Source organism: Equus quagga, chromosome 1, assembly GCF_021613505.1.
Source record: "Equus quagga isolate Etosha38 chromosome 1, UCLA_HA_Equagga_1.0, whole genome shotgun sequence".
Lineage (NCBI taxonomy): Eukaryota > Metazoa > Chordata > Mammalia > Perissodactyla > Equidae > Equus > Equus quagga.
Window position 1 is genome coordinate 136,613,512 of NC_060267.1, and position 18,228 is coordinate 136,631,739.

General features: G+C 38.5%; 1 protein-coding gene across 2 annotated transcripts in view; it reads left to right on the forward strand.

Annotated features, from left to right (window-relative positions):
- The window catches only part of RHOA (ras homolog family member A), a 55,415-nt gene that overhangs the window by 816 nt on the left and 36,371 nt on the right, over positions 1–18,228 (forward strand). Inside the window, exon 2 of one of the 2 annotated variants that reach the window (XM_046652369.1) lies at positions 2,555–2,633. The exons of the other annotated variant lie outside the window; for it this stretch is intronic. The gene's annotated coding sequence lies outside the window, so the exon portion shown is untranslated. The remainder of the gene's footprint in view (positions 1–2,554; positions 2,634–18,228) is intronic. 2 annotated transcript variants of the gene reach the window in all.

The following is an 18,228-nucleotide window of genomic DNA, read 5'->3' on the forward strand; positions in this document are numbered from 1 at the left end:
TAAGTTTCTACCGTAATTAAGAATCACCTAAACATCTGTTCTTACTTACCGATTGGATCCAGTTACAGGTCGTCTTCATTAAATAGCACTATTTGCACTCAAATTGATTTGGTCAAAACCATGTCTAGTAGTTTATGGTGTAAATTTGGCATCCCTTTTACCTCAGAGTTGGTTCCACTTGTGTTTTTTTAGTGGTCTTGATTTAAAATTTTTACCTCTGTTGGTGACTCGTTTGGTTCTTTTTGTGTTTAAGACAGTCTTTTGAAGTAAATGTTTCTTGCAGATGTGTACATAATCAGATTATGTTCCTCTCTGCCAGAGTTGAAGGGGAAAAAGTACTTTAAAAATTTTTTAAGATGTGCATGGTGAGAATTTTTCAACCGCTTAGTGTCACACACCCAAATGTGTAATGTGTACCATTGCATGACTGTCACTTTAGACATGGCAAAATTGGAAGAGATACTCTTTTCAGCATTTGGCACAAGTGACATTGTTTGGACTGAAAATACAAGACTAGTTCTTAATTATAAAGGATAACTTATTGAAGGATCTCTTTTGGTAAATTGCTTTGAGAGTAGATGTGTGTACTTTTGTAGAGCACTGGTGGCTCTTGGGGACATAACAAAATATATATAAGATGGAACTTGCTTTGAGTCAAAGTCTAGTGTCAGACTTATAATCTCTGTTCTCATAAACATCTGTACTGGAGGGAAGGCGAGAGTAGGAATCCACCGATGTCTTCATAGATCCAGAGTTTTAGACTTGAAGGGAATCTTCAGAACATAGAGTCCAACCCCATTTGCAGATGAGGAAACTGAGTCCTTGAGACTTAAGTAAATTTCCCAAGGTCATATGTCTAGTCAAGTGCAGGCCAGAACTGTTTTCTCTATATTTTCCATGTACTCCGAAGCGGCTTGCTTAGAGTCAGCTAAAATTCAGGACTTACAATGTATTCGTGTTTTCTTGTTTTATATCTTGCTGATTATATATATATATATAGGGAAAATCTGAAAAATTTGTTTTTCCAAACAAATTTCAGTTCTTTAGCTTTCACAGCACTCTAACTGGATGGTCCTTTACCAGTTGGTTGACGTAGACAAATGAATCGTTTTAGTGCATAGTTTTAAAGGGTCCCTCAGAGTGTTTCATCCTCTGTTACCAGTTAGTTTATCCCTTTGTGCACCGACCAGTGGAACTCAGTTTGCCTGCACCTACATGTTAATGTAACTAAATTTTAAACTTGTGTTAATGTGTCTTACTATACTCTGCTCTTTGGGGCCATGCTCACTGTTAAGTATTTGTGAAATTAATAAAATTTTCAAGACAGTTTAAAGTTAGTAATTACTGTAAAATTCCTATTTCAAGTGTTTCTATGTCAAGTGACTCATTTTTAATCTGTGGTGCTGTTGTAATAAGACCTTATATACTTATAATTATAATAGACATGTGACTGAAAATCAGATCGACATTGAAGCTGCTCGTTCTGGGTGTTGGTCGGAGTTTATTGGTGTTTCCTCCAGATGATTCTGAATACATTTTTATAGCTAATAATCATCAGAATTTGAGATACACTCTGTTAAATTGCAGCTGGTTTGCAGTTTGTACCAAACTGAGCTTTTTTTTTTTTTGAAGCGGGTTGGTAAAGTAAATATGATTAAGCATATTTATGGTAGTATCTTAATATTCAAGTGAAGGGAAAGTAGAGAACATAAGCAGCCAATGAAATAAATTTAGGGTGGAATGGAGTGAAGGGAAAAGTGGGAGGTAAAATGAAATTAGAGAGGAGGCAGGGACCAGATCTAGTAGGGCTTTTAGGACTTGGGAAGTTCTTTGAGTTTGTTCTGAGATGAAAATCATTAGATGTTTTTTAGCAGGAGAATGATGTGATCTGATAGTGAACAAGTAAACAACTAGAATCACTCACCAAGAGTAAGGGGTAGATCAGAGTCCATTCTGACTTTAGAGAGTAAATTAATACTAATTCATTTCTGGCAAAAATATCAGAGGGATTTTCTAATATTATTAATTTCCTTCATCTGATGACTTCAGCCTGTTTTTTTGAAGCCATTGATTTTCTGACAGTTGCCTTTCAGCCTGTAATTCCTCTGTAATGCCTGTATTAAAAAGGAAATGTAATTTGATAAAGCAAGTCATTCAAATTGTTAAGGTAGTCTTGGTGGTAGGGATATGGATGTTCACTGTAAAATTCTTTTAACTTTGCTGTGTTTGAAAATTTTTATAATAAAATGTTGGAAAATTAATTTACATAGGATTCACCTGCTTTTGATTTTTGCTTCTAAAGAGGCAATGTTAATTTATAATACTCAGAAAATAGGTTGATTGTGTACGTTTTGTTAATTGAAGGAGGCCAAGACTTGTGTAACTGTGATAAATTTTATGGTATGTCAATTAAAAATTAAATTCTGTACTTTTTTCCTCTCTTGGTTTCTAAATTACTTGATGGAACTTTGGCCAAGTCCATTTACATCCTGTGTTTTGTTTTATCCTTGTAAAATGAATAAACATAATTCCTGATTTTTTTATATTTTTATAGTGCCTTTCATCTGAGAAGTTCAAGGCACTTTGTAGAACTTCTGCCACACAGGCTCTTGGTCTTGCCGCACGTTTGTAAGGTATGTAAATAGAAGCCTCTTCTTTCATTCTTTCCCCATGGAAGAGAGTTTACTATTATGTGTTATATATTAATGTAAGTTCTAGGGAAATGTGGATGCATCGCTGTTAGTGATTCTCTTCACCAATCTTGAGATCTTCATTTCACTCCGTAACTTTTCTCTCTGGTCTTATTTTCCTACCTCTCCATAAGATACTCCTCTAACTTCCCTCTTTTCTTCCATTCTAAGTGACGTTTCTTCCTCAGATGAAGATATGTTTCCTAATCGCTCTCTTACTTAATCTTTAAGCAGATGGACTCACTGTATTACAGACATATTTCTCTTACTTCTGGACCATTCCCATCTTATTCTTTCTGTTTTTTGTCTTTAAGTTTTCATTTTTTTCAGTAGAGTAGTGTGGTCATCTTACAGTTTATCCACAGCCTGTGCTATGGGTATATCTAATTATCAATAGAAAATGAGCCATCTAGAGAATGAGGATCAGAGGACAGTCCTCTTTACCAGAGGGATCAGCAGTGGTACTGGCTTGGGTGGGAGCTATGTTAATAGCAGGTATAATAGCCCATCCAGGGACTGTTCAAATATTTTAAACTGATTACCAATAAGGAAAATAGTTAGAAGTATCTTAATTTAGTTGATACCACAATAAATACCCTGGTCTGGTACCATTTTGACCACCTTTTCTTGTTCTTCTTGGGTCTGGGAGAACTCTGTATATGGAGAAGTGATCTGTTAAGGGGATGAATATTCTCATTTGGTGAGGTGGGCTACCTTGCAGTGAAGGCATATGATGAAAGTGGTTTTGGTTGGCTTTGAACTCCTTCTTGGCATGTTAAGAGGAAAGGCCAAGCTAGCTTGTGGTTTTGTCATTTTTCATCTATGGAACAAATAATTACTGAATAGCTACTATATGCCAGGTGCTTTTCTGGGACACATCTGAAGAAAACAAAGATGGTCACTGCCCTCGGGGAGTTTTGTTTGTTTTACAATATTTTATTCCTAAAGACATGAACATTTGGTTTGAAACTGAAAACTCTGTTAGTTTTGAATCATTCCATCTACTTTTTTCAAAATCACTGACAAGAAAATGGAAAGCACTTCAGGTGTTAATAATCACAAAAACATTAATAGATCTGCTCATGGAGTTTTTATTCTAGTAGGGAAGACTGATGATAGACAAGTAAGGAATGGGCTTGTCCCCTTTTTTGGTGAGGAAGATTGGCCCTGAGCTAACATCTGTAGCCAAACTTCGTTTTTTTGCTTGAGGAAGAGTGGCCCTGAGCTATCATCTCTGTCAGTCTTCCTCTATTTTATATGTGAGATGCCACTGCGGCATGGCTTGCTGAGTGGCGTGTAGGTCCATGCCCGGGATCCAAACCTGCAAACCCCAGGCCATTGAAGCAGAATGTGCAAACTTAATTGCTATGCCACTGGGCTGGCCCCTGGGCTTGCATTTTTTAGGGAACATCAAAAAGGCTTGAAGGCTGGAGCCTAAAAAGCAAGCAGGAGGAGTGGAAGAAATAAAGTTCTACAGGTAGGCAGGGGTCAGGTCTTGTAGGAACTGGGAATTTAGAGTTTATTCAGAGTGCATTGGGAAGGGTTTTTTTTTTTTTTTAAGATTTTACTTTTTTCCTTTTTCTCCTCAAAGCCCCCTGGTACATAGTTGTATATTCTTCGTTGTGGGTCCTTCTAGTTGTGGCATGTGGGACGCTGCCTTAGCGTGGTTTGATGAGCAGTGCCCTGTTTGTGCCCAGGATTTGAACCAACGAAACACTGGGCCACCTGCAGCAGAGCGCGCGAACTTAACCACTCGGCCATGGGGCCAGCCCCTAGTTCTACTCTTAAGCATCAGTCAATAGTAGCAGCAGAGATGGTACTCTCCAGCAAGTGGACAGAAAAGTAGATGGTGGGGTGGAGATTTTTTTCTTCTGCTACCTGCTGCCACTTTCCTTTTATAACTGAAGGATTCTTGAACAATTTCTAATCCATGCCAGTTCTCTTGCACACCCATCTGTTGAACTGTGGCTGAAGAGTCTTCAGTCATGAAGCCAGAAGCATTTATCATGTACAGCTATATGCACACTTCATTTATCTTTCAGGCTTATTCTTTAGGAATTATATTTTCCATTAGTTAAAGTTTTCCAATTTTACTAACCCTCCATCCTTACCATAGTCCCTAAAACAGAAGTCCCTGAAATTTAAGGAAAAATGTTCTGAACTACTTTGTCGATTTAATAGTGGACCTCAAAGAGCAGTTCCCACATAAAAACTAATTTTTTTTGCAAGAAAGAGGGACAAAAGAATACAGGTTTTTATCTTCTGAAGCTCCTAGCTGCTCTGAAACACAGAGATCCAATTCCATTGCTTAAAAAAATTATTTTGACTTTAAGCATATGGTTGCAAACTCTTCTTTTGTTATATGTGCATTGTCATTTTTACCTTATTCTCATGGCAGCTGTGTCCAAGTCTGTATGGTGCAGATGAGTTGTTCTCTGGTGCCTCTTCCATGGACCCACAGAGCAAATGTTCTGCCACTTTTCTGGTGTACTTTTACATAACCCTGCTATTTGTTATTTAGATTTTGAGAGTCTAAGGATGTACATTTAAGGTAGATATTTAATGTAACAAAACAATTTCTTGCCACAAGGTATTTTTATTACATGATTTGGCAGTTTTGTTGGAAATACTGCATTTAGAATATTTTGTAGAAAAGTTCTGGATGAAGTGTCTTGTTTAACTTTTCCAGTTATTCAGAAGGAAGCTTTGTTTATCTTTTGAAGGTCTTAAGTTCAGAAAAGGGAAGCAATAGAATGTCTTAGGTAAGAGCATGGGCTCTGGAGAGAGACTGACAGTTAAGTACTAGCTCTTACACTTGATGGCTTATGACTCTGGACAGTAATGTGACCTTTATAACTGAGTTTCCTCTTCTGTAGAATGGGCATGATAACAGAGTGCAATGAGGGTTCAGTGAGAGAGAAGCGCTTAGCTCCAGTGCCAGACATGCAGCCCTTCAGCCTTCACTATTCGAATTACAGTTTGTAGTACCTAATAATCACCCTTCTTTAATCTAATTTGGAAGAGGTTTTTGAGGGGAGATGGGGGGGTAGCATCCTAAGGATTAATTCTTAGGGTAATGCAACAGGGCTCACTGCTGGGTCGCTGGTGCATATGAACAGTGGTACCTAAACTTGGCTATTCCCAAACTTGGTATCCAATTCCCCAAATTAGAATCACTTTGGGAGAGGCTTTTTTTTTTAAATCACCTTTATTGAGGTATAATTTGCATACAAAAATGCACCTATTTAAATAACAGTTTGGTAAGTTTTGATAAATATATACATCTATATAATTGCCACCCAATCAAGATACTACAGAATATTTCCTTGGGAGCCTTTAAAGTTTTCTATTTTTAAGTAGTTTATTTTTTAAAAATATACATTTTATTCTTGGTGGGACTGTGAAATGGTACAGATAGTTTGGGAAAACAGTATGGCAGGTCCTCAAAAAATTAAAAATAGAATTACCTTATGATCCAGCAATTCCACTTCTGGGTCTATATGCCAAAGAATTGAAAGCAGGGTCTCAGAGATATTTGTACACCCATGTTCATAGCAGCAGTATTCACAAAAGCTAAAATGTGAAGCAACCCAAGTATTGTTGACGGATGAATGGATAAGTAAAATGTGATATATACACACAATGGAATATTATTCAGCCTTAAAAAGTAAGGAAATTCTGCAGTATGCTGCAATGTGGATGAACCTTGAGGGCATCATGCTTTTTTTTTTTTTTGAGGAAGATTAGACCTCAGCTCACTACTGCCAATCCTCCTCTTTTTGCTGAGGAAGACTGGCCATGAGCTAACATCCATGCCCATCTTCCTCAACTTTGTACATGGGACACCTACTATAGCATGGCGTGCCAAGCGGTGCCGTGTCCGCACCCGGGATCCGAACCAGCGAACCCTAGGCCGCCAAGAAGCGGAAGGTGCAAACTTAACTGTTGCGCCACTGGACCGGCTCCCGAGGACATTATGCTAAGTGAAGAAAAGCCAGTTACAATAAGACAAATACCGTATAATTCTACTTATATGAGGTACTTAGAGTAGTCAAAATCATAAAGATAGAAAGAATGGTGATTGCCAGGGCCTGGGGGGTGGGGGGAAAATGGAGAGTTAATGTTTAATAGGTATAGACTTTCAGATTTATAAGATGAAAAGAGTTAGGATGGATAGTGGTGATGGTTGCACAACAGTGTGAATGTATTTAATACGACTGAACTGGATGCTTAAAAATGGATTAAGATGGTAAATTTTGTGTTGTGTGTATTTTACCACAATTTAAAAAAGGAAAAAAACGCACTAGGTAAAAATAAAATCATACGTTAAGGTTTATAATAAAAAATGTAAATGTCTTCCTGTCTCAGACCATGGTCTTCCTTCTCTCATATTATTGCCCCTTTAGGGCTTTAAAAATATTTGACAGCAAGAGGGTTGATAAAGCATGTATATGAAACAGTGCACAAGGGATGGATGGAGCATGAAAAGTAAGCCTTTCTCCCATCTCAGCCTCCTGAGTTCCTTGCTTCAGAGAAAACCATGTAACTATTTCCTGTGTATCCTTCTAGAGATACTGTGTCTACATGTACATACTACATGTTTTTCCTTTTTATACACAGACTCTTGCATCACACTATTACACATCTTATTCTTTCTCCTTAACAGTAGGTCTTGATGATTATTTAGCAAGATATTTAGAAGTATACACTGGGGAAAATAGTTTGTCATTTCCTCAAATAGTTAAATACAGAATTACCATGTAAGTCAGTAATTCCATTCCTAGATATATACCCAAAAGAGTTGAAAATGTGTACTCAAACAAATACTTGTACATAAATGTTCATAGGAGCACTATTTATATAGCCAAAAGGTGGAAACAATTCAAATGTCCATCAACAGATGAATGGATAAACAAATGTGCTATGTACATAAATGGAATATGCAGCCCTTAGAACAATGAAGCACTGATAACATGCTACAACGTGGATGAACCTTGAAAGCATTGTGCTAAGTAAAAGAAGCCAGTCACAAAAGATCACATATTGTATGATTTCATTTATATGAAATAGCTAGTGGTTAAGTTTGTGTGCTCTGCTTTGGTGGCCCAGGGTTTCGCTGGTTTGGATCCTGGGCACGGACATGGCACCGCTCATCAGGCCATGCTGAGGCGGCATCCCACATAGCACAACCAGAAGGACTTACAACTAGAATATACAACTATGTGCTGGGGGACTTTGGAGAGAAGAAGAAGAAGAAGAAAAAAAAAAACGATTGGCAACAGATGTTAGCTTAGATTCCAATCTTTAAAAAAAAAAAAAATCTAGAATAGGTAAATCCATAGAGACAGCAAATTGGTGTGTGCTAGGTGCTGAGGGAAGGGGGAACTGGGGACAGACTGCTTAATGGTTTTGGGGTTTTCTTGGTGGTGGTGAAAATGTTTTGGAACTAGAAAGAGTTTGTGCTTGCACAACATTGTGAATGTACTAAATGTCATCGAATTGTACACTTTAAAAATGTTAACTTTATATTATGTGAATTTCACCTCAAAAATTTTTTTAGTAGTTGTTGAGGCCCCACCCTGAAGAGTTTTCAATCTGCTAGTTGTGGTCTCTTGAGAGGAATAAAGATGTTTGTGCCAGAATGCAGGGTGCCTGGCTGCTCATTGTCATTGCTGAAACACCCCAACAGGCCATTAAGCAGCTCCTTGGAGTTCCCTCTTGGTTTATTCTTCTTTGTATGTCAGTTCACCAGACAAGCATTGTCTTAGGGGCAACATATGTGGAGAATTAGGCTGCACAAAGCCAAATCCTGATTCTGTGCATCTACTTAAGGTTAACCCTAGAACATTTACATTTTGAGCTGGGTGATATATGATGCTCTTATTTAGAAGCCAGAAGGTATGTATGTTCCCTTAGGAGTGTTTCCGGCCTCGCCCCCCCAAAGAATTTAAGTCTGGGGTGATTTTCACTTGGCAGTATATTGGAGGCTTTGTCAGTCTCTCCTGCTTGCCTTTGTGTGCCTTAGAGCTGCTGCTCTTCATGTCCAAGGGACCTTACTGCTGTGGAAAGGAGGGCCCTTGAACTGACATTCACCCTTGGCAACTGCTTGATCAAGATGGCCAAATAATGGCACTACCAGGTCAAGCTCATCATGAACAAATGGACAGATGGTAGTTGGGACCTTTTTGCCAGAGGTTTCCTATGTAGTTCATTAACAAACTAAATGGCTTTATGTTTTCAATTTAATTTCCCAAGTGTTTAATGGTGTTCCTGTGTGCCAGGCATAGTCCTAGATATGGGTGAAACTGGAGTTGATAGGACAAGTTTCTGCTCACTGCGCTGAAATAGTTTCAGTATAGATATTTTCTTCCTTAATAAAGCAGTATGTGTTCTGTTCATTTTAGATGTATATTTTAACAAAAGATGAAAGCAGTGAAACCGGGAGGGTATTGGAGAAGGGAGTGCTTATGAAAAGTCTACACTTCGTTTCAACCAGGTTTATTGTTTGAACACAAATTTGATTCTAGTTTGGTTGTTACTTTTAGGACTGTCTGGAGAAAAGACTATATTTTGACCTTTATTTTTAGTTTTATAGTCCTGATAACTTTGCTTCAAGAGGATGCATTGTAGGGAACTTTAAGCTTTTATGGGATTAATGCATTTTTAGGTATGGGAGGTATGGCTCTTATAGAAAAATCAAGATCTTAAACCTCTGAATAGTATTATAGTGTTCTAGATAACTGAAGCTTGCTTCTTTAAGCTTTAAAACTTGCTTTAGTTCTGTAGTGGATGTCTTCTTTTTCTGTGTCTTACAGTATCTGGGCCCTAAGCTTCCGTGTGTAATGATTGAGGTCTTTTCTCCTAAAGGGCTTTTGAGGTCTATCCTTGGAGTCTGTTATCCTGTTTTAAGACTCTGGCCTGGCCTAATTGGCACTTCTCTCCCTCCCGTTTTACATTTGTGAGCCTGATTTACAGTTTTCTGTCTCCTACATTCTTGTCATAGGCTGCACATCTTTCTCACCTAAACATGCATTTTTCTAAACTGCTGTGAAATGAGCTACTGGCCAGTTAGACTTACAGAGTTGTCTAAAATAAGAGCAGATGAGTTCACAGGGAGGATCTGAGTTTTAACACTTGTTGGTACAGATAATTGATGTTTCTGATTATATGAGGGCTTTCTGTAATTCTGTGAGAGTGAATTCTTGAACTACTAAAACAAAGTGTCCTGGGAGGTAGCCTCACTACTAGTGTACACAGCTGATCTTGTAACTGTTTTCTTTTCAAAATCTGTGGGCAGCAAATTGGTTATATAAAGTTTCTTTGCTCTTGGAAATTTATTTTCTCAGATTTGTTATTTGAACCCTTAACTATTATGTGCTTGTGCCTGTGCTTGTCCCACAGTGGTGAATAAGACAGATATGATTCTTACACTAATGGAGTTTGGCAGGAAGAAACTTTAGAGGGGTCTAATGAGTGAGGCAGAGAGAAATCTTACATGCTGAGGGAGTGTACCTAAGGGGCTTGATCTAAGTTGGTAACTCTGGGAAGGTCTTGAGAGAGAGTGACTTAGCCTTAAGTATGAAGTTATCTAAGTGGGGAAAGGGTAGGTGGGGTGCATTCAGGGCAGAGGAAAGGAGGAGGAAGAAATCATGGCTTAATAATAGCCTGAGTTACGGATGTTGTCTTGGCTGAGGATGGTTGTATGCTTTGGATTTTATAATTTCATGAGTTAGTGTCTTGAGATTTATAGTTATTTCTTTGTCTGCAATATGACATTTTGTACCCAGATTTTATCCAAAATATTTTTTGCATTGTTTGCATTGATGCTACTTCCTCCCACAGAAACTAACATTGACAAAACCTAGGGTTGGGAGGAAGTTTTTATGTATGTACACTAGGATCATTATTATTCTTAATGAAATTCACAAGATTTTTATGTGTTTTAAAATTCTTTTTAGGGGCTGGCCCCGTGGCCGAGTGGTTAAGTTTGCGTGGTCTGCTTTGGTGGCCCAGGGTTTTGCTGGTTCGGATCCTTGGTGCAGACATGGCACTGCTTATTAGGTCACATTGAGGTGGCGTCCCACATGCCACAACTAGAAGGACCCACAACTAAAATGTACAGCTGTGTACTGGGGAGATTTGGGGAGAGAAAAAAAAAAAAACAGAAAAAAAAATACTGTAAAATTCTTTTTAAATTTTAGTTTTTGAAAGACGACAGCTTTTGCTTTTGTAATAGTCTGTATAGTACTGATTTATAACAACTTATTTGGAGAGAAATAGCAGATGTAAAATTTCAACTGGATTACATAATTGAGACATATGGATGTCAACAAGTTGTATGAACTCAACTTCTAATCTGTTGTGTCCACTATGTTTAAAGTAATGAATGAAATAAAAAAGTAAAAATTAAGCCATGTCCAAGGCTATGCTGTATTAAATGGTTTTATTTCTTGGGTGGTTGAGAAATTGTAGAAAGCTTGCTGTGATCATCACTATTTCTTTTGCGTAATTAGTCCCTTTGAAGGATTAGGAGGTAAAATTATAATTATCTCAGGTATGCTGAATTAGTCATTTTTAAAGCCAGGATTATTTTATCTGCATGGAAATTTATTCATTAACTTTCCAAAATATTGTAAAGATCTTGATCCAGCTGAAGTAGCATAGTTATTCAGTCAAATTATTTGTACTTCTGTTTCTTGGCTGGAGAACTGTTTTGTGCCTGCTTATAATGAATGTTTAGCTAATAAATGTCTGAATAATGCATTCGTTATAACCTGGTAGCACCATCACAAACATCTTTGGTGGCTTCTTATCTGCCAAAAATAAGCAAGAAATTGTGCACAGACGCAGATTACTGTGAGTCTAAGAAAATAAGTATTGCAAAATGTGTAGTCCCTAAACAAGTTGTCAGAATTATTCAGCTAATTTAGATTGTGGAATTCAAATTACTGTCAGCTCTGCAGTTTAGCTTAAACACATACCACACCCAGCTGCCCCCCCCCCCCCCCCCCCCCCCCCCCGCCCAATTTAAAACCTATTTTGTTTTAATTTCCCAAGAGGAATAGCAGGAGGGGCTTAGTCCACTTCTCGGGGGTAACAGCATGGTTATCAGTCATGGAAAAATCAGATTTGAGGGCATTAGAAAAGATGCTTAAAAAGCATTGAGAGGGATGTGATTGTGTTTAAAACAAATTGGCATTGAGTTAAAGAGTTTCGTAACTGCCATTCACAAAGTTCTGAAAACTACAAACTCATTTGATGGCAAAACCTGAGCTGAACTGATGAGAGGTTTAGTCTTTATCCACTTAATGTGAATAGTCTTTTATTTTAGTGAAGAACTATTAACCCATTGGGTGTGTTATGGAATATTTAGCATTTGTACCATATTACCTTTCTAAAAATCTGAAAAATCCTAAGTTTAGAAACATCTGACCCCAAGGCTTTCGGATGAAGAATTGTGGGCCTGTAGTTCTGGGCGGTAAGAGAGAAGCTAAGTTTTTTTGTTTTTTAAATAGGAAAAAAAGAGGGTGAGATGAACTGTGGATGGTATATACACTTTGAAAAAATAATTATTTGCTAGACTGGTAAAAGTTTCATTTTAGGAAAAACAACATTCTTTTCATGTCAGGCCATATTATCAGGTCATCTTCAAATTCTGGACAGTTGCAGTTTGAAGGAAGGAGTTGCCATGTGACCAAAATAAGACCTAATTAATAATGCAAACATTAATTGAACACTGTGATCTATTTTCAGTGTAGGTAAGCTCTTTCTGTGTAATATCTTATTTGATCTTCATACTACCCCTATTTAGAAGGTTCCATTCTCCACTTGATAGATAAGGAAACTGGTTGTAAAAGGGCACAAAGCTAGCAAGGGACAGAGCCTAGATTAACTCTCAGGTAGTGTAGTTTCTTTACCACTACTGTAAACTGCCTTCTCTCTACTCAGTTGCTGCCTATCACTGAAATTAATTTCTCGTAGAACTTTTTAATTTGGCTAGTCTTCATGGGACCTGTCTATGTAATGAATATTTCTGCTTTTATTGAGTAGTCCATATGGTAGGTGCTGTATACTCATCACACACACCCAGGATGGGACTCACATTTTGTGATAGTATTTTGGGTGATGAGGGGAGGTAGATGAGAATCACCTGGAACTCTTAGAGAACATGTATCAACTGGCCCCTTTCAGAATCTGTGGTTGGAGTAGGGATTGGAGTGCATGTGATTATACCTTCTTCCAACTACACAATAATAATTCACAAAGATTATTCATGATTATTCACGAAGTAAGGTAACAGCGATAGTGATGCACAATTTCCTTTTTCCTAAGGCCCTTTTTCTTCTGCTTGGGAACACTTACTAGAAAGAAGGGAATGCTATAGACCTGAAAAACTCTTGGCCTTAAAAAATAGTTATTTGCTAGATTGGGAAAAGTTTCATTTTAGGAAAAACACCACTATATTCAGGTAACTTTAAATCTGCTTTAATTTATGGAAAAAATGAATTGCTTGCAATCTTCAGTATTTTAGCTGTTAATAACAAATTATTTTTGATCCCCCATAATGAATCTCTTCATCATGGTTGAAAACGGCTGCTCTCTAAAGTATTCCAAGAGTATTAGTCTTTTCTTAAGGCCTTTTGCCATATCTAAGGTGATAAGATAGACATTTAGTGTTTTTTTTCCTCCCCTTTATGTTGTTGTTTCATACACAGGTACCAGGGAGTTCTGTATACAGTGGTTTGTTACTTGTGAGTCTTATTTGAAAAGAAATAACTTCCTACTTGAAGAATTAGACTTAAGGCCAATTCAAAAAAGAAGGGAAGTAACTTAGAGGAAGTAAATTTGAAGGCTAATGTCTAATCTTAGTAACTTAAGCTTTTGAAAGTTTCCTTTTACAAAGTAAAAAATTAACTCTTTATTATACCAACACATTTTTATCCATTAACTTAGGAAGGCTAGGTTTTTTATCCTTAATTCAGTTGCTCTGTTCAGTGCTATTTTTGACTCTGCTAGGCATTGTAGGGAATATAGAAAATGATCGTAGGGTCTTTTTTATTGGAGCTTATGGATAGTAGTAGTAACAGTTAAACATTAGCTGTTATTTGCTAGGTTTTGTTTATTCTAAGTGCTTTCCTGTGTTAACTCATTTAATAATTACCACTATCCTGTGAGGGTAGGAACCGTTATTTTTCCCTCTTGTACAGATGAGGAAGTAGAGGCATAGAGGGATTAAGTAACTTGCCCAAAGATTCACAGCTACTTTGAATCCTAGCACCTGGCTCCAGAGCCTTCTCTCTGCTAGTGCAAATAGAGTATCAAGTGATGCAAGCTTACGTAGTCATTTGGGAAACAGCGCTGGGTAAAGTGCTGTAGGATTTCAGGGACAGAAGAATTTGTACTGGAGTAGCCAGGGAGGCCCCTGTGGGGAGGGTGTAACTCTTGGCCTAAAGGGAGATAAAGAGGAGTGTTGTGAGTGGTGGGAATCAGCCCTTGGCAGTGTTAAACTGTGCTTGAACACAGATAATCTTGTTTCACCTCCTTGTAGGGAAGAGAAAGTGGGCAGGATTGGTTAGCCTAGGAAAGTTGTGTGGGGGAGAGGGGACAGTCTACTTCTCTAGCCTTCAGGAGGTCAGATCCCAAGATGGATCTTTGTATATGTACTGCTTTGTTTCTTCTTTTTTCTTTTTCTTTTTTTACTTAATATACTATATAGATCTTTCCAAGTCAGTACATTTTAAAATTTATTTTATTAATCTTTTTCAAAAACACAATACATACATTTGGTAGATTGAGATAGTGAAAAAGGATATATGGTCCCTAGAGGCAACTATTTTTAAGAGTTTCTTACGTACTTTTTGAGAGAGGCTGTGCATATACCAGTGTTCATTGTTCTTCAGTGAATATTAATTGTGCACTTCTGCCTTGTTCTATATATCTATACATCCCATTGTTATGTAATGGTATGACAGTGTACATACTCAGCCCCTTACTTTTTTCAGTTAATAATCTGTCTTGGAGATAATTTGTTAACACGAATCTTTATTATTTTTTAATGGTTGCATAATATGCCATTGTATGGGTGTATCATAAGATACTGAACTAGTCCTCAAAAGGGACATCTAGGGTTGTTTCTAGTCTTTTGCTATTATAACATTATAAATATTGCTGAAATGAGCATTCTTGAACATAAATGTTTTCATCTGTATATGAATACATTTACAGGATAAATTAAGTGGAATTGCTGGTTCAGATGATATATGCAGTTTAAATCTAATAGATGTTGCCAATGGTCCTACAAAGAAGTTGCTCCTTACAGTAATAATACTTTGCTTTTTATGACTGAATCTCTTTAATACCCAGTCACTGAAATTCTTCAGCCCCACTGGGGCTTACAGTCTATTGATCTTACTACCCCTTTACTGCCCTTCATCTTCTTCATTTCCCACTTTTCCTTGATTTCATAGTTCATCACTGTAATCACAACCTTGTATACATTCTCAACTAACTTTCTCATTTTATCTTACCTGGCAAAACCTTGGCCCTGGTTAAATCCAACTCTTCGCTTATTCTACACCTGTAACTCAATGTAGCTGGAGAAGGGAAAAATGCTGACTGGTCTCACTTTGAACTCATGACCTCTAATGTCAAATGTGGTTTGTAGCACTGCCCAGCAGTCCCACTAAGACTCCTTAGTTCATTTATTCTCTTATTTTTAGGACAGTATAGCACCACCTCCTTTAGCTCAAACCTGTTTCCCTTCCCCAGCCTCAGTGTCAGCTGATGATCTTGCTTCTTACTTATTGAGAAAATGGAAGCAAGTAGAAGAATCCACTGCTGTGTCTACTCACTCACCTGCATTTGGCTGTTATGGTCCACTTCATCCTCTGTTACTGTGGAGCAGTCCATAGTTCATATCCAGGGTCAGCCCTTCCACTTGTGTGCTAGATGTTATTCCCCTCTAATCTCCTCAAAACGCTGCTCTAGCAATTCTTCCCTCTCCTGCATCAATTCTGTATACAGTCCATTGGCCAGATGTTAATGATCCCAGCTACCTGCAACAGAGGTCGGGAGGGCGGGGGGGCTGGCGGGAAGGTAGTCTTTATTGTTGACAGCCATGTGACCAGAAAGGGGGATAGTAGGTACTGAGGAGGCAGCTGAGTATTCTCTGCTACACCTTGCAGGCTTTTTTTTTTTTTTTAAAGATTGGCACCTGAGCTAACATCTGTTGCCAATCTTCTTTTTCTTTTTCTTCTTCTTCTCCCCAAAGCACCCTGATACATAGTTGTATATTCTAGTTGTGAGTGCCTCTGGCTGGGTTATGTGGGACATCGCCTCAGCATGGCTTACTGAGCAGCACCATGTCCGCGCCGAGGATCCAAACTGGCGAAACCCTGGGCCACTGAAGCAGAGCATGTGAACTTAACCACTTGGCCAGGGGGCCAGCCCCCTCTCTTTTTTTAATTAAAAAACTTTTACTGGTAACAGTTTTATTGAGATGTAATTTACATAACATACAATTCACCCGTTTAAAGTGTACAGTTCAGTGGATTTTAGTGTATTCACAGAGCTGTACAGTCAATTTTACATTTTTATCACCCCAAAAAGAAACTCCTGTAGCTGTCGTCTCCCAATCTCCCCATCACCACCCCCAGCCTTAGGCAGCCACTAATCTTTCCATCTCTGTAGATTTGCCTATCCTGGACATTTCATATGAAGGGAACCATATAGTATTTGGTCTTTTGTGACTGGCTTCTTATAAAATTTTCAAGGTTCATCCATATGTAACATTTATTGCCTAACTTCATGAAAGAACATTTTACACAACCTACCTCAATGCCCTCCTCTCTTCAATCTGCTACTCCTACCCCATGGCCAACTGAAAGGATTTTCCCCTGTTTTGCTGGAGACCTTCTGACTGCTGTACTTGTGCCCTTTTTCTAGTCATGTAATATGGACCCTTTCCTTGAAATGGCCTTCCTTTCTCTTGGTGCTGTTTCTCACCATAGCTTTCTGACTGTTCTCTTCTGGCTCCTTCATGCCCACCTTTTTCATGTTGCTAGCAGTCTCTGTGGATAGATAGATCACTGCCTGTCCCCATTCCACACCCTTTTTTTTTTTTTTTGCTATTTTTTGCTATTTTTACCTGTAATAACAACTTACCTGGGCACTAATCTTTTTCAGCTGGCTGGGGAAAAATATGTGTAGCATTAGGAAAAAGCCTCTTAGATTGTGCTTATTCTACCTCACCCTTCCACTAGGTTTCTCTCTCCTCCTGGGTACTCTCATGCCCTCACCATGGTCTTCTCATCCCTGTTCAGTTCACTTCCCAGCCGTCACCATGGTCTTCTCATCCCTGTTCAGTTCACTACCCAGCCGTCTCTCATGGTACTGCCAAGGCTTTCTTTGTAAATCACAGATCTGATCATGCCATTCCATTGGCTTTCCCTTGCTTACACAGTAGAGTACAGGTTACTCTGTATGACATACCAGATCCTCCAGTCTAACCATCACTTATCTCTCCACTCTCACTTTCCAACAGTCTCCTCTCTGAATTCTTGTATTTAAGGTCATTGAGGTCATTTGCTCAGGCTGTTCCTTCACATAGAAAGTATTCCTGAGTGGGGCTTGCCCAGTGGCTCAGTGGTTAAGTTCTCACATTCTGCTTTGGCAGCCCCGGGTTCACCAGTTCAGATCCCGGCTGCAGACCTATGCAATTCTTGTCAAGCCATGCTGTGGCAGGCATCCCACATATAAAAATAGAGGAAGATGGGCATGGATGTTAGCTCAGGGCCAGTCTTCCTCAGCAAAAAGAGGAGGATTGGCAGCAAATGTTAGCTTGGGGCTAATCTTCCTTGAAAAAAAGAAGAAAGAAGAAAGTATTCCTGAGCCACCACCACTTTTCTCAACTCCTCCCAGAGGACTTGTCCTCATTGTTCTAGGTCTAGGTTAGATATTACCTTCTCTGAAGCCCTCTGGCAGAATTACTTGCTTTTTCTCTCTGTTCATCCCAGAGAGGGTGAGCTTCTGTTACAGCCCTTAATTAGAATGTTTTGTTTTCTCTAAGTGTCTTCCAGATAAGGCTGCACCTAGAACAAGGAATGGCCCATAGAAAACCCTTGGTTTGTGTTAGACTGATCAAGTGTAAAGGAGATAGACTTGAGACAAGGCCACTGGACCTATCAAGGTGATCACCATTGTACTGAAGTAGTGGGTGGAAGAGTGACTAACTGTGGAGGAAGCATAAGGGATGGATAGGAGTGCCTGCCAGAATTTATCTTTAAATGATCTTTAAATGTTTATCTTTAAATATTTTGTAGAAAAATCTATAATATGAAATTATGGGTATGACTTCTTTGGCAGATCCTCGTAGCATGCAAAAAACCAGAACATTGAATGAGAATCCTTTGTCTGCCAGATAGCCATGGGAGAATTGCTTAGAATAGCCATGTCCAGTAGACTTTCTGTGATGATGGATGTGTTCTATTTCTCTCTGTCCAATATAATAGTCACATGTGGTTGCTGAGCATTTGAAACA